General features: G+C 40.4%; 1 long non-coding RNA gene across 1 annotated transcript; it reads left to right on the top strand.

Moving 5' to 3' along the window:
- Positions 1-841: 841 nt before the first annotated feature.
- On the top strand, positions 842-4532 carry LOC116217432. Its single transcript, XR_004161974.1, has 4 exons — positions 842-1031; positions 1166-1306; positions 2926-3037; positions 4002-4532. It is a non-coding gene; the product is annotated as an uncharacterized LOC116217432 (long non-coding RNA).
- Positions 4533-13075: the final 8543 nt, after the last annotated feature.

Genomic DNA, 13075 nt, shown 5'->3' with positions numbered 1-13075 from the left:
AAGTGCATATTGTTGTTGTCTCTCAAAGAAGATATGAGTGTGGAAATGGGCAGTTATGTGGAAAGCATATGTGCACAGCAACTCATTAGCTAGGGCTTTTTTCAAAGAATTTCAGCTTTATCTTTGGTTTCTTCATCTAGAGGAAAGCTCAAAGGAAGGCACAGAGAATGAGAAGAGTGTAAAAGGTGGGGAGACTTTGTGCTGCATTGAGGAATCCTCTATGACTTGCTTGTTGTGTGAGCCCATCAGATGGAAAGGGGGAATAAACAAAAGAATTTTCTTCTCAGCATGTGCTGGGACCCAGCACTGCAAATAAATTCATTGTTTAGTTGAAGTCGGTGTTTTGGTTTCTCCCTTCCTTTGTGACATGCTGTAGAGGAAGCAGATTAAAGATTGCCAGTTTTCTGGCAAAATATACTGGTGGCATCGGAATGACTTCATTATAGTCTCTAAATGAGCTAACAGACTAATAATGTGTTCAGGAAAAAATACACATTATGAACATGCACACAGGTGTAGACTTAACCCTTTCTTTGGCATCCTTTACTTTGAATCCAGCTACTGCTGCTTACGCCACAATTCAGTGCTCTGCTAGCTGCCCAGTAAAGGATTTAATTCAACAGCTGCGTGCCAACTAATTGCAGCTGTATTTTCTTTCAAGTTCATCTACAATGCAAAGAAGATGGTAACTGTTTGTTTGCTTGTTTGCTTGCCTGGTTGTGGCTGGGAATGCTGCTGCTAGGTGGAAATGCCAGCACAGTGATACAGAGGCTCTGAGAGGCCATACAACTCAAATATTTTATTTAAAACACCTTCAGAAGTGATTTATACCTCACACCTCAAGCATTTATGTAATGCTTGAGGTTTTCTGGGTGTATTAACAATAATGATATTGTGTTTCCAGAATGAACCTGTGGAAACCCTGGATGCCCTGCATGTGCTCAACAAACCCAAAATTTTCAGAACGTGTGGGACTTTTACTGTGTGTGAAGACCAACTATCAAGTACTTGTTCAGGCATCTGTGATATGGGTGAGAAAACTGAGCTGTACCTGTCAGGTCACTGTCCTGCATAAAGATAGATGATAGCCAGGTACCTGTGTTGTATGGTAGAGTATACTCATACAGTGAGAATATCTGTGATGTCTGTCAACTTTGCTACTCAGGTCTCACTGCATCTGCCAGAGGTCCAGAAACCCAAACAAACATAGGAAGTCCTGAAAATGTCCTGAAATATCCTAAAAATAGGAAGAATTTCCAGACAGAAGAAGAGCAGAGATTCAGGAAAACACGTGAGCGTTTTTATTGTAAGCTATCTTTAATGTACAGACATTGCTATTCTGTGCCATGAATTTTTGAACTTATAAATCCTGCTTTCTAGTGGGATGTATCCAGAGACTGACTTTGGTATGTAGGAAGGTGCAATGTCTGATGGAAGCTCTTATCTCGTTGCAATCATTTATGTGGCCTCTCCTGTCTCATATGATGTTTAACAGAGGGCGTTTTCATACTGCAGCCCATGGATAGTGTGGTCAAGGCAAAGACTCTTCAAGGGTCTCAGTCTTCTGCTTGCCCTCTATTTTCATGAACTGTGTAGGAGTGTTGTGAGCTTGATCTACACTGCTTTACCATGCTCTCTGCTGTCCTTGCCAGAACTGGTGACTCTATGCAGATGTATGTGTAAGACAAGACATCCGGGATTGGTTTATAAACAGTATATAATGAGCACTTCTTCTGTAAAACAAGCTATTGTTTATGTAGGACTGCATCACCACTGCATCTTATTTTTAGGGTTTCTGTGAGAAGTGGGCAGTTGCCTTCAGCAAGCACATAAGGAGACTGGCTTTTTGGTGAAAAATAGAAAACAGATAGAGAAGCTTTTTGATTGAGGGTGAAATAAAAGCTATGAGTAGCTATTATCCAGATCTCCTATTCCTCTGAGTTTGCAATAAAGCAGTCTCAGGGGTGTTAAAAGCTGTTGAGCTGGCACAAATGATTCTTCAGGTAGCATTCTGTTTAAGCCTTCACTCCTTTCAAGCTATTTTCTTGCTTTAAAACTGCTTTATAATGCATGTAGTTTAGGAGCTATTTGTAACAAGCAGAGAACTCAGGCTGCATGCAGGTACCATTCTTGATTCAACAAAGTCACCTTAGAAGAACATATGGATTTTCTATGGAGGTGCAAGGGGATTCTTTAAAAGGAACTCTGTTAAAGCAGGTGATGTGCCTAAAAAGCAGAGAATCATTTTCTGCTGCCATTGAACACACTCAGGCCATTTCAGACATATTCAGGTATCTGGCAATCTGAGGTCACATGGAAAATGGTGACCCATATGCTTTAGTTAATCACTAAAATGGTTGGGAGCAAGCCTGAATGTAAGTGGCCCATAGGCTGGACTGATTTTACAGAGGTAGCCCAAACTCATACCAGACAGAAGCCTGGCTGCAAAGACTGAGTCCGTAGCCATTGATTGTTCACTTGTTTTTCCTATTTGCTGCCAGGTCTTGAAAACGTTGGTGGTGAGATCTTGTTCTCAGTTCACGATTGCAACGTGGGTGCGTTGCAGACTTGATGGCTCACATCTTCCTTTTTTTCTGATATTTTTCCCCGAACTGAAGAGGAAAAATATAGCACACAATGCATCAGCTTCGTGTTCCAATACTGTGAATGTTTCATGGAGATGAGCCAGCTTTGTTCCCAGTGGCATTCTTGAATAGGATTTGGATGCAGAATGTTCCTATAGGAGCAACTAATATGTCACCTAGAAAAGCAGCTGGTTTGCATACAGTCTCAGCTACTGAGCAATTTAATACCAGAAGTAAAGAGCATGACACCCCTAAAGTGTCTTGCATTCATGCTAGGATAAGGCGTAACAGCAGTTGACTTTGCATGGTCTTACCACCTTTCTGTTTGTCTACTCTAAAGGTAAAACCTGTCATCAGCATGGACAACGTATTCATCAGTGAACATTTATTGACAGGAAAACAATAGAAGGAACTGAACACTTTCCAAAAACAATAAGTGGGCTATACAGAAGGTATATTTGATGGCTAAAATTCCACTTGTTACTGTGCAACACCCCTTGTAAGGATACAACACCCAGCAGAAGTATGCAGGAGTTAGTGGGAACAAGATTGAGCATGTGGGAGAAAATAAAATGATCTTGTAACAAGCTATAATGCAATCCTAACTCCTTTGATGGTGATGCATAAACTTCCACTAATTCTGAATAAGTTTGGTAGAAGCCTCGAGCAACTACAAGATAAGCAGTACGGGGAATCCAGGTTTTAGCAATAAAAAACTATTTTCTTGGAACTGGAATTCCTTTTGGGAAAGGCTTCTTATTGGTTTTGTGGTTTAACACCAATAGGCATTAGATGGAAATGATTTCATCCTTGTTGGACTACTGTAGAAATGAAAAACATTATTCATACAGATGAGGATAGTACAGATACTCAAACACAATTACACGCTTCTACTGAGATGAAAAAAAACAGAAGTGACCTGAATTAATATTGTGAGTGTTAGGAGGGAATGAAGGAAAGCGAGAAAGCTGAAAGAAGATCTAGATGTACAAAAGGGAATATACTTTATAGGGTATGGTTTAAGAAAGAAGTGAAGAACCCAGTGAAACCTAGCAGAGGACTGGGAAGATGGCTGGTGAGGGGAAGTCTCAGAAAAGATTCAAAAGGAAAAGAGAAACTGAAACATTGTTTGGAGAATGTAGGACATCTGTGACAGTTCCCTGCTGATTATACACTGTTAAAAATGGCAAGTCACTGGCTGCTTTCTACTGATAATTTGATATTTAGAGGAGATTTTGTCTCTCTCTTTTTCTGCCTCCCTTGGACTGGCAGAACTCTGTAATAAAGTCACAGGATGTCCTTCTAAAGAAAACAAAGACTGAGGGCTTTTTGTTGTTGTTGTTGTTGTTGTTTTCCTGGGTTATTTATTTATTTATTTATTTATTTATTTATTTATTTATTTATTTATTTTTCCAGAAAGAGCCTAGAGTTGACCTAAGGCTGTTCCTGGTGAAGTCAGTGGTGAAGCTCCTACCAACGTTTCATTAGAAAATGCTTCTAGTGTCATGGAGGCTTTTTGAAAACTCTGCTTGCAAGACAAACCAAGAGCAAACAATACAAAATGGATCCTGAAGATGAATTAGTTTGTCACCTTTTCTGGGACAGAAATGATAGGACACGTATGCAGGGTCTTCACTCAGATTTTCAGAGTCTTTCAGAGTTTTCTGATGTTTTCTGATCAATGGAACCCGACAATTTTTTTAACGTAGATAAAACATAGCATATATGTACTGTCAGCTGTGCTTCCCAGTCACTTTTCCCAGATCCCTTGTAAGCACTTCACACGCTGTTACTGGCCTTAGACCAGAGAATGACCAGCACTAATACAGAGACTCTCTTAGATGGCTTTTGCCCTTAGGCAGAGTAAATCCACAGTGAAAGTAAGTGATATCCACTGCCCCAGACAAGTGAGAAGTTAAACAGGCAAGACATAGGAAACAGGTACAAAGAAGGAGGGCACTGTGAACTCCTTTACTTGAACTCCTTTACTTGGAAATATTTGAAGCAACACCACAACACTAAGTCAATGACTTGTACATTTTTTTACATCCAGAAACTGTCAAGAATGCAGTCCAACATGCCTGAATGCAACTAGGTCATTCTATAAATAAATTGTTAATGGGATCTTGATTTCCCTATTTGTGTAAATACATACCTGTTTCATATAAGTGTTGGAAATAAGTCATTAATTTATGCTGATAGAACACTCTGAAGGTCCGAAACATTGTACGTGGTTCATATTACTGTCATAATGGATCAGGTCCTTCAGATCTGGTACATTAGTTGGCTTTGAGCAGGTGTGGAAATGCTGTATATACCATTGCTAAAGGTACTACAGTCATTGTTTTCAGATACTTAGAGGGTACATACACTGGATCACTTTCCATTGTGTTTAGACCCAACCTTGACTTCAAGTGTACAGACTGTCTGCTCGTGCAGCTCAAGAACATGGAACTTGAGGTCCTAGATCCAGTTGAGTGTTTTACGTTTTATTATACACGATAAATCAAATGATGGGTATGTGCATTTCAGGCTATTGGCAGGGCAAGATAATAGGGCACACTGCTGATTCATGCTGAGTCAGAACCTCCACATCCCTTTCTGTGAGGCTGTTCTCCAGCCTCTCATCCCTCAGTCTGTACAGATATCCAGAACCGAGCTATCCAAGGTTCAGAATCTAGCATTTGCTCTTGTTAAACTTCATGCAGTTGATGAGTGCTCAAGTGGTCCTATTTGTCATGGTCTTTCTGCCAAACCTCTGCCCCTGGAGAGGGAGCCAGCAGCTCCTCTTCATTAATATCATCTGCAAACTTACTTAGTATACATTTAAGTCCTGCATTCAGGTCATTTATGAAGATATTGAAGAGAACTAGCCCTAAAGTGGAGTCCTGCAAAGCCCCACCAGTGACTGCCAGCCTGATGTAACCCTATTTACTACAACCCTTTGAGATTAACTTATCAGCCAACTGTTTACTAATCGTATTACGTATCTATCTAGCTGCATGCTGGACATTTTGTCCAAAAGAATCCTCACTTCTTTAAGGTCTAATTCAAGAGCTTTATGTGGCAAAATGAAAAACATTTCTCCTAGAACAGTTGCAGTATGGACTTCAGATCAAATGGTAAGACATGCTGCTTTAATCCCTTATGCCTGCCTCCTTTAACCCCATGTATTTCCAACTTACTGTGAGGTTTTCTCATGGCTTGTTCCAGGAGTTTTCAAGCCCATTCACCTCCCAGATGACAAATTTTCTTATTCAAATACTTGGGATTGCAGTCACCATGACGCCAATGTCTTCTTTTTTTTACTTTGCATGTTCTTACACTGTACTGCTGTTTTCATTTCCCGCTCTCTTCTGAACCTCCTGTGTTCGATTTATACCCCAAGGTGCTCTGCCAGGTAGTGCTGTTCTTTCCCAGATTATGATTTCATCAAGGCTGGCAGCTGCCTCCTCCTAGAAAGTCAAGATGCCACCTATTAACTGAGTGACAGTAACTTCTTCCCATGTGAGGTCACAGGGTGTTGATCCAGCTGAGATCAGGTCTTATTAGGAAGCCAGGAGACTGAGCATTGTCATATGACTAAGAACCAGTGACTTCTTATTTAGAGCATTCTATGAACCTAGAATTTGCCCCCACACCAGCCATGATAACCACCCTGTGGGCTTCTCTCTAATGTTGCATACTCCTTTTTCAGGTATGAGGATCTCCAGTTGTTTTGCCAGGAGCCAACCACTTGAGATCACCCCAGAAACCGATACCTTATTTAAAGACTCTCCAGTGGGATTCCTCTGGATGAATGCCGGGGACTGTTTCTGATAGGAGAGTGTCTGTTTTGGAGGGTGGGGTGCTTCTGGCTTCATTTTCCCTTGAAGTTTTCAGGTTAGTGCTTGCACACAGTGAGAAGCTTGAGATGAGATCTCATCCACAGTTGTTCATTTTACAATTCTATTTAAAAAAATAACATGGGGGAATTTTCTAGATTCCATCCAATCCATAATAACTTTTGAAAAGTTAATTTGCTGCAGCTGCTTTATAACTTCTCCTAAGGCCACAACTCAACATGATTACACAACCGCAGTAACTTTTATGGCTGAGTGGAAACACTATCTTGGTTTTGTTGTTCTACAAAAGCCAATATTTGGTTTAAAGATTCCCTTGGATTTTAAATCCACTTTGCAAGGAAATCTCACTCACCACCAGTATTTTGAGATACTTCACCTGCTTTCGTACTTGCTTCTTACCGCATATTCACTAGGTCTAATGCATATCGGAAACAGTGACAGTCCTCCTTCCTCCAGGGGAAGTTTCTGAACATAAATTATGTCATATTCGTATCTTTTGTTAGGCTGTACTGTGCAGGTCTTTATGGGGACTCAGCTTATGTACTTCATTCCTTCTTCCTGATAACCCCCTCCTGTGTGAGAACAGTGTCAAACATAGCATGCAGCTGGCCGGCCCCTGGGTATGCTAATAAAAGTTCTGCTTCTCCAATCATCCAGCTTTGCCCGAGGAGTCTGTCAGCAAAAATAAAAAGGATATTTCTATTTAAATACCATACAGTGCCTGCACATTGGAAATATTTTTACCGTGGTAGCATACATGCCACTACCAATAATGGTGTATTGTTGTTATATGTTGGCTGTTAAAATTCAGCCAGCACTAAAAATTGCCATAGAAAGTCCTAGTCTAGAACGTATTTGTTTGTTTTGACAGGTTATTTGAAACAGGGAGTGAAAAATAATTAGTGGTTTGGGACTTCCACCTTGCATTTTTTCTGTTTAAAAAGGTCTTAGATTATATTTGATGGTGATTGGATCTTAACAGAAGGCTTACATCCTGGGAAGGAGTGGGACTGAAGAACTAGCAGGCAAATTTTGGGGTTCCTTTTTTTAGGAAAAAAAATGCTATTTCATTTTCAGGGTGAGAACAACTGCTACTTTCTGCCCAGCAAGTGTTGAGTTTACACCACTAAAAATACAAAAGGGATATTCAATGACAATTCAAAAATCAAGTATAATTACAGAGGCATAATAAACATTAGTACTAACAGTCATTTTTGCATTTCTCTGTTTGGATAAGGAATTAAAACATTTCCACCTATAACGTACTGAGCCTCTGAAAGGCCTCAAGCGATCCAATTGTGCTCCAGGGTCCTCTTCATTCGTAGGTGGAAGTTATTGGCTCAGAGAGATGAATCCCCATATGGTCAGCCTTCTAACTGAAGGCAGACACCTAAATTTGTGCATAGATAATTGGTCCGACAGCCAGAGAACACAGTGCTCTTCCCTTGATTCAATAGGAAGTTTGGCTGGCTGTATAACATGGCCATAAAGGTGTCAAACTGGAGACATATAGGCCAAAGATTTTATTTTTAAATGGCTGCTGAAAATAAGGGTCCTAAATCTATACTTAGACAAACAAACAAACACCTGATTTTCAAGCTGCTGAGCACCCAGTGGCTTGGCCACAGGTTTGAATACTTTGGCTTACGTGACATGTCCAAAGCCACACAGGAAATCTGCTGCAATTCCAGGAATAGAGCAAAGATCCTGTGCTTTAACCACAAGTTGGCTATGTTTTATTTGTCAGCAGTCATTCCCACAAGGAGACTAAACCAGGGATCTCACTGCATCTAAAGTCAGCAGGATTACCTACTAGCAATGTAGCTAAAAGATATTCCTTGTTCTCTAAGCAGTAAGCTGTGTAGGGGACCCTGGAACAGCAGCTTGGTGCTTTGAAGAATCTGACTTCTTAGGACACACAGAAGTAGGCATCAGGAATAAAGGACAGTATGTCTGCATCTGTGTCATCTGCATTTCAGGCTACTGCATGGGTAGAAACTGCAGATTGGAAAAGCTACTGTAAGTGAGAAGGAGAGCAGTAGGCATTGCCCTTTACTTTGCTTTAAAAAGCTGCCTCTGTGGTATGCAACAGGACAGAAGCTCCACTATGCAAAGCTCATTCTTTTTTTGATCAAGGCACATGAAGGTAGCAATCTAATCCTACTTGTGGAAATGAGTACATAGGACATTGCTCATGTCCCCTATCTCATATGACTGCAGAACCAGTATCAGTCCCTGTGTTGCTCTCTGACTCTGAGTCTGTTCTGTTTGCGTACACATGGCAGCAGAGGTGGACTTCTGACTCCCTAAAGCAGAAGAGTTTGAAGGTCAGTGGCTGGAGCTGGAGCCCACATTCTTCTTTCAGTGAGCTGCATGCAGAAGTAGAAAGCACATCACAGGCCAGGTATCAAACAAACAGCCCAAGTGTGGTTTCTCCAAGAAGGGCATGAGACAGGTTGACCAGAGAGGCAGTGGATGCCCCATCCCTGTAGACACTGAAGGTCAGGCTGGTCGCGGCTCTGAGCACCTGACGGAGCTGTAGGTGTCCCTGCTCATTGCAGGGGAGTTGGACCAGATGGCCTTTAAGGGCCCTTTCCAACTCAAATGGTTCTGCGATTCTACGATTCTATGAGTAGTCCATTTAGCATGGATGAGAAGTGTGCTCTAAGCCAGCCTGTGAGTCCAACTTTGCAATACAGGGATGATCTCCACTGCCATCATGCCACCAATCTGTGAATGCTGAATGATACCGCATATACTGAGACCAGTAGAATCCTAAGTCTAAACTGATGGAACTCAGGATTCAGTGATGCAGTACTGCTTTATATTATCAGGGAATTACTCTTTTTTTTTTTTAATGAAAGAACCAATTGCTGTCTCTCTGATTACACTTAACTATATTTCCCGTAAGTACCAGAAAGGACTTGAAAATCTGTTTTTGCACATTGTAGTTTATGCCTATTAGTATGAACTATTTTATATGGAGCTGTTTAGCAAGTGAGAATGTGCCGCAGGAAAAAGGCACTGATCGATAGCTTTTATAAAGAAAATGTTGAGGCTTTCTTCACAGTATATGCATTTGTATAATGCTAGACGGTGGTTTCCAAATGACATCTTAAGTAATTCCTAACTCAAGTAAGATAACAAAAGGGGCTGTGTTGCAGTCAAATTACTATAACTAAAATCTTCTAAACATTATACTTATATACTTATTGCTAAACCAGTAACCAGACAATTACAAATTACAAAGTAGACAATGTTCAAACATTCATTACCATAGTTCTTATATCAACGCAAACTGCAACATTCCTCTTAGACACATGCCAAATGTGTGACTTTAAACAAAACGTTTCTTGAGTTACACATGTACGAAGAGAATCTGAGTGATTTTCTTAATTGTTCTGATCACTTGGTTCTATCTGAACAGATTTTTTTTCTCTCTTAAAAGGAAATATATTGAGCTCTCTCTATATATATATATTGAGGCTACCCAGTAATATGAAGGGGAACAGGAAAATTGTAAGTGACAAGTGGGTTACATTGGAAGTCCCATCTTGGTTTCGACAATAGGGCTGATATCTTGATACTTGCATTTAAGAAATGTGGATTTCCCCATACTAAGCATCTTTCATGAATTACTGCAGATCTGACACATTTGAGTTATTACGCTCCTCCTGGGAGATTTTTAAATCCAGTTGTAACAGCAGATTATATGAAACAGCTGGTCAAACAGAATGAGGAACCAGTTCATTGGCATCTGATGAATTAACAAAAACAGGCACAATACAAATTTCAGCAATAACTAGTGATTCTCCAGGAGAACAGAAATCAAAAAGAAAAGAGCAGGAATCAAATTACAGCAGCTGTTTGGCCAACAGGTAGAGGGTAACTATTTCTTCATGGCCAAGGCTTGGAAGACACATGAGAGACTTATTGCAGCTTATGCAAATAATAACAAAAGAACAGTGCTTACATAAGATTATGCATCAGACTGTCTGCTAATACAAGGGCAGAACAGGCTTTGTTTTCTCATGAGGGATGACTGGCTTTACAGACAGCATTCCTTTGCATGTCACAGATCCAGTGGCAAGAAGAGGTCTTTGAGTATCAAGACTACTTGAAGAAATGGGGAGAGGTGTTTCACAACAGTGATAGCACTGAGCTTTATGGTGCTCCTGTATTACTCATATAGAAGTTCCCACGCAGAGTGTTATCTTTACAGGGAATATCCTGAGAAGTCATATTAAGGTGAAACGTCAGGAGAAGGAACTGAACAAAGCAACTTGTAAAATGAATAGAAAGGAATTAGCAGGGCTAGGTAGCTTTTACCCTGGTCTGCAAAGGGAAACCAAGTGGCAACAGTTGAACTTACTGTTGCTTACAGTGTGCGCTCCATCACCATATCTCTGGCATAAAGGATCATAGAGCATGTGGATAATGGTGATTGGGCTAAAATAGGGAAGTGGTTTCAAACTTAGAGAGAGGAGATTTCGATTGTATATAAGGAAAAAGTCTTTTATAGTGAGGGTGGTGAGACACTGGCACAGGTTTCTCAGAGAGGTGGTGGATGCCTCATCCCTGTAGACACTCAAGGTCAGGCTGGACAGTGCTCTGAGCACCTGATGGAGATGGGGTGTCCCTGTTTATTACAAGAAAGATGGACCAGATGGCCTTTAAAGGTCCTTTTCAACTCTAAAGATATTCTGTGATTCTATGATTCTAAAAAGACAGAAGAGAGAACAATAAAGATGATGAGAAACATGGATGAGTTTCTGTAGGACAGAAGACTAACAGATTACAAAAAGGTGGATAGTAATATAGATCCATAAAACCATGAAGAATGAGGAACAGGGAAGGATTACTCATTGTTCCTTGTAATAAAAGCAGTAAAAACAAGCTAATAAAAGCATCAAGTAGAGGTTTTAAAACAGACAGAGGAAGCACTTCTTAATGCAGTGTGTAATTAAGTTGTGAAAGTCTTCATGAAAACATACTGTGGAGGCCAAAGGTTTAAATAGGTTAGAAGACAGATTAAATAAATTCACATAGGACAGTTTTCTTTGTAGCTAATTGACACTGGCTGCAGTCTCCAGCCCAAACTGTAAATCACTGATTGCCAGAAATGCAGGTGTGTTAGGGAAAGGAGTGTGTTGTATCTGCTACTTTCTATGCTCTTCCAAGTCATGAACAAATACCGCTTTTTGGGGAGTTATACTTTCCCAGAGCAGTCCTAAGGCTGTGGCTATCTCTGGTGGGGAGATGGATCTCGAACCCTATCCTTGTGGCAGGGCCATGAAAGGGAGAACTCCCTGCATTTGAAAAGCAGGTGTTTGAAAGGGAAGTTCAGTTCAATTCCTGAGACAAAGTTACCATTCCTGAGCACTCCACCACTCTTTGAGTGGTTGTGTACATTTCTGCAGGTTTCTTGGATCATCTTTTTAATCAAGTGAGAACAGGTAAACCCGTGCCTATAACCTGTGTCCCAGGCTCTTCCATTTGTGGCTTACATGAAGGTGGCACAGAGTGAGCTGGAGCAATAACCACAATCCTTTACTTCATCTGAGACAAATGAATATTAACTAAAGGTTTGTCTGCTTGACTTACAGGAAATGAATCTGGAGGGTTTGTTATTGAATCCCTGGCATTGCTATTGTGGATGTAGCCCTCACTGACAGTGAGACTAGTATCATGACTTTACCAGGGACTTAACTGTGATGTATATCTTTATTACACGTAAATTTTCTAGCAACACTTGCTCATGCTGCCATTTTTCCTTGCACTGAATAAATGGCTGGGTACACAAGGACTACCTCAGCCTAATAACTAATAACTAATGTTATTAGTTGCTGAATGCTAAAGTTTATGTCAGCTGTAGATTAAGGAATCACAGTACTGAGATGAATGATGACTGAAGGTTTTCTGTTTGTTTTTGTATGCTTCTGTCTTGTTCGGAACTGGGGAGATCCTACCATAACTCTGGACTATCTGTCTGCTAGGACCAATACTGGAACTTTGTTACTATTGTGTCTTAAATGCATGAAGACTCCAGAGAAACACCTTGGAATTTCTGGCAATTTCTTTAAGTGCATTTAGAGGTAAGAAGATGTGTTTGATGATACCAGATTTTTTTTTTTTTTTTTCAAAGAAGCATGTTTTTTTGTAATGGCAATGCAGGCTTCTCCACAGTCCTTCAGTACGTTTAGCTCTGACCTAAAGCAATCCAGAGTATTGCATTGCCCATGACTTTTGAGGCATGCGATTCTAACAGATGAAATCATTAAAGACCCAACTTAGTCTTCTGCAGTAAGGTACATTATCATTATTATCTAAGCAGGAATAACAAGTGAAGGAGAAGAGAAAGATGTGTGGGACTTGAAGCAAGTAAACTTCAGGCTACTGGTTCTTTTGAATTCTGCCCTTCAGCTCTGGTAGACAGAAGTCATCTTCAGGATTAAACTGGAACAGTTTGTTCGGTATCTCAGTGGAACAGCACTCCGTGTCCGTCTCCCCCAACAATTACCAAATAGTTTAGATGTTCTCCACCAACAAATCAAAGTGAAATTTTAGCCACGTTTTAGTCATCTCACACATAATGTTCTTTTTATTTTTCACTAGACTAGTAATGAAGTTACTTTTTTTTTTTTT

This window comes from Meleagris gallopavo, chromosome 1 (assembly GCF_000146605.3).
Source record: "Meleagris gallopavo isolate NT-WF06-2002-E0010 breed Aviagen turkey brand Nicholas breeding stock chromosome 1, Turkey_5.1, whole genome shotgun sequence".
Taxonomy (NCBI): Eukaryota; Metazoa; Chordata; class Aves; order Galliformes; family Phasianidae; genus Meleagris; species Meleagris gallopavo.
The sequence above is the reverse complement of the archived record's forward strand: the minus strand, read 5'-3'. Positions and strand labels throughout refer to the sequence as shown.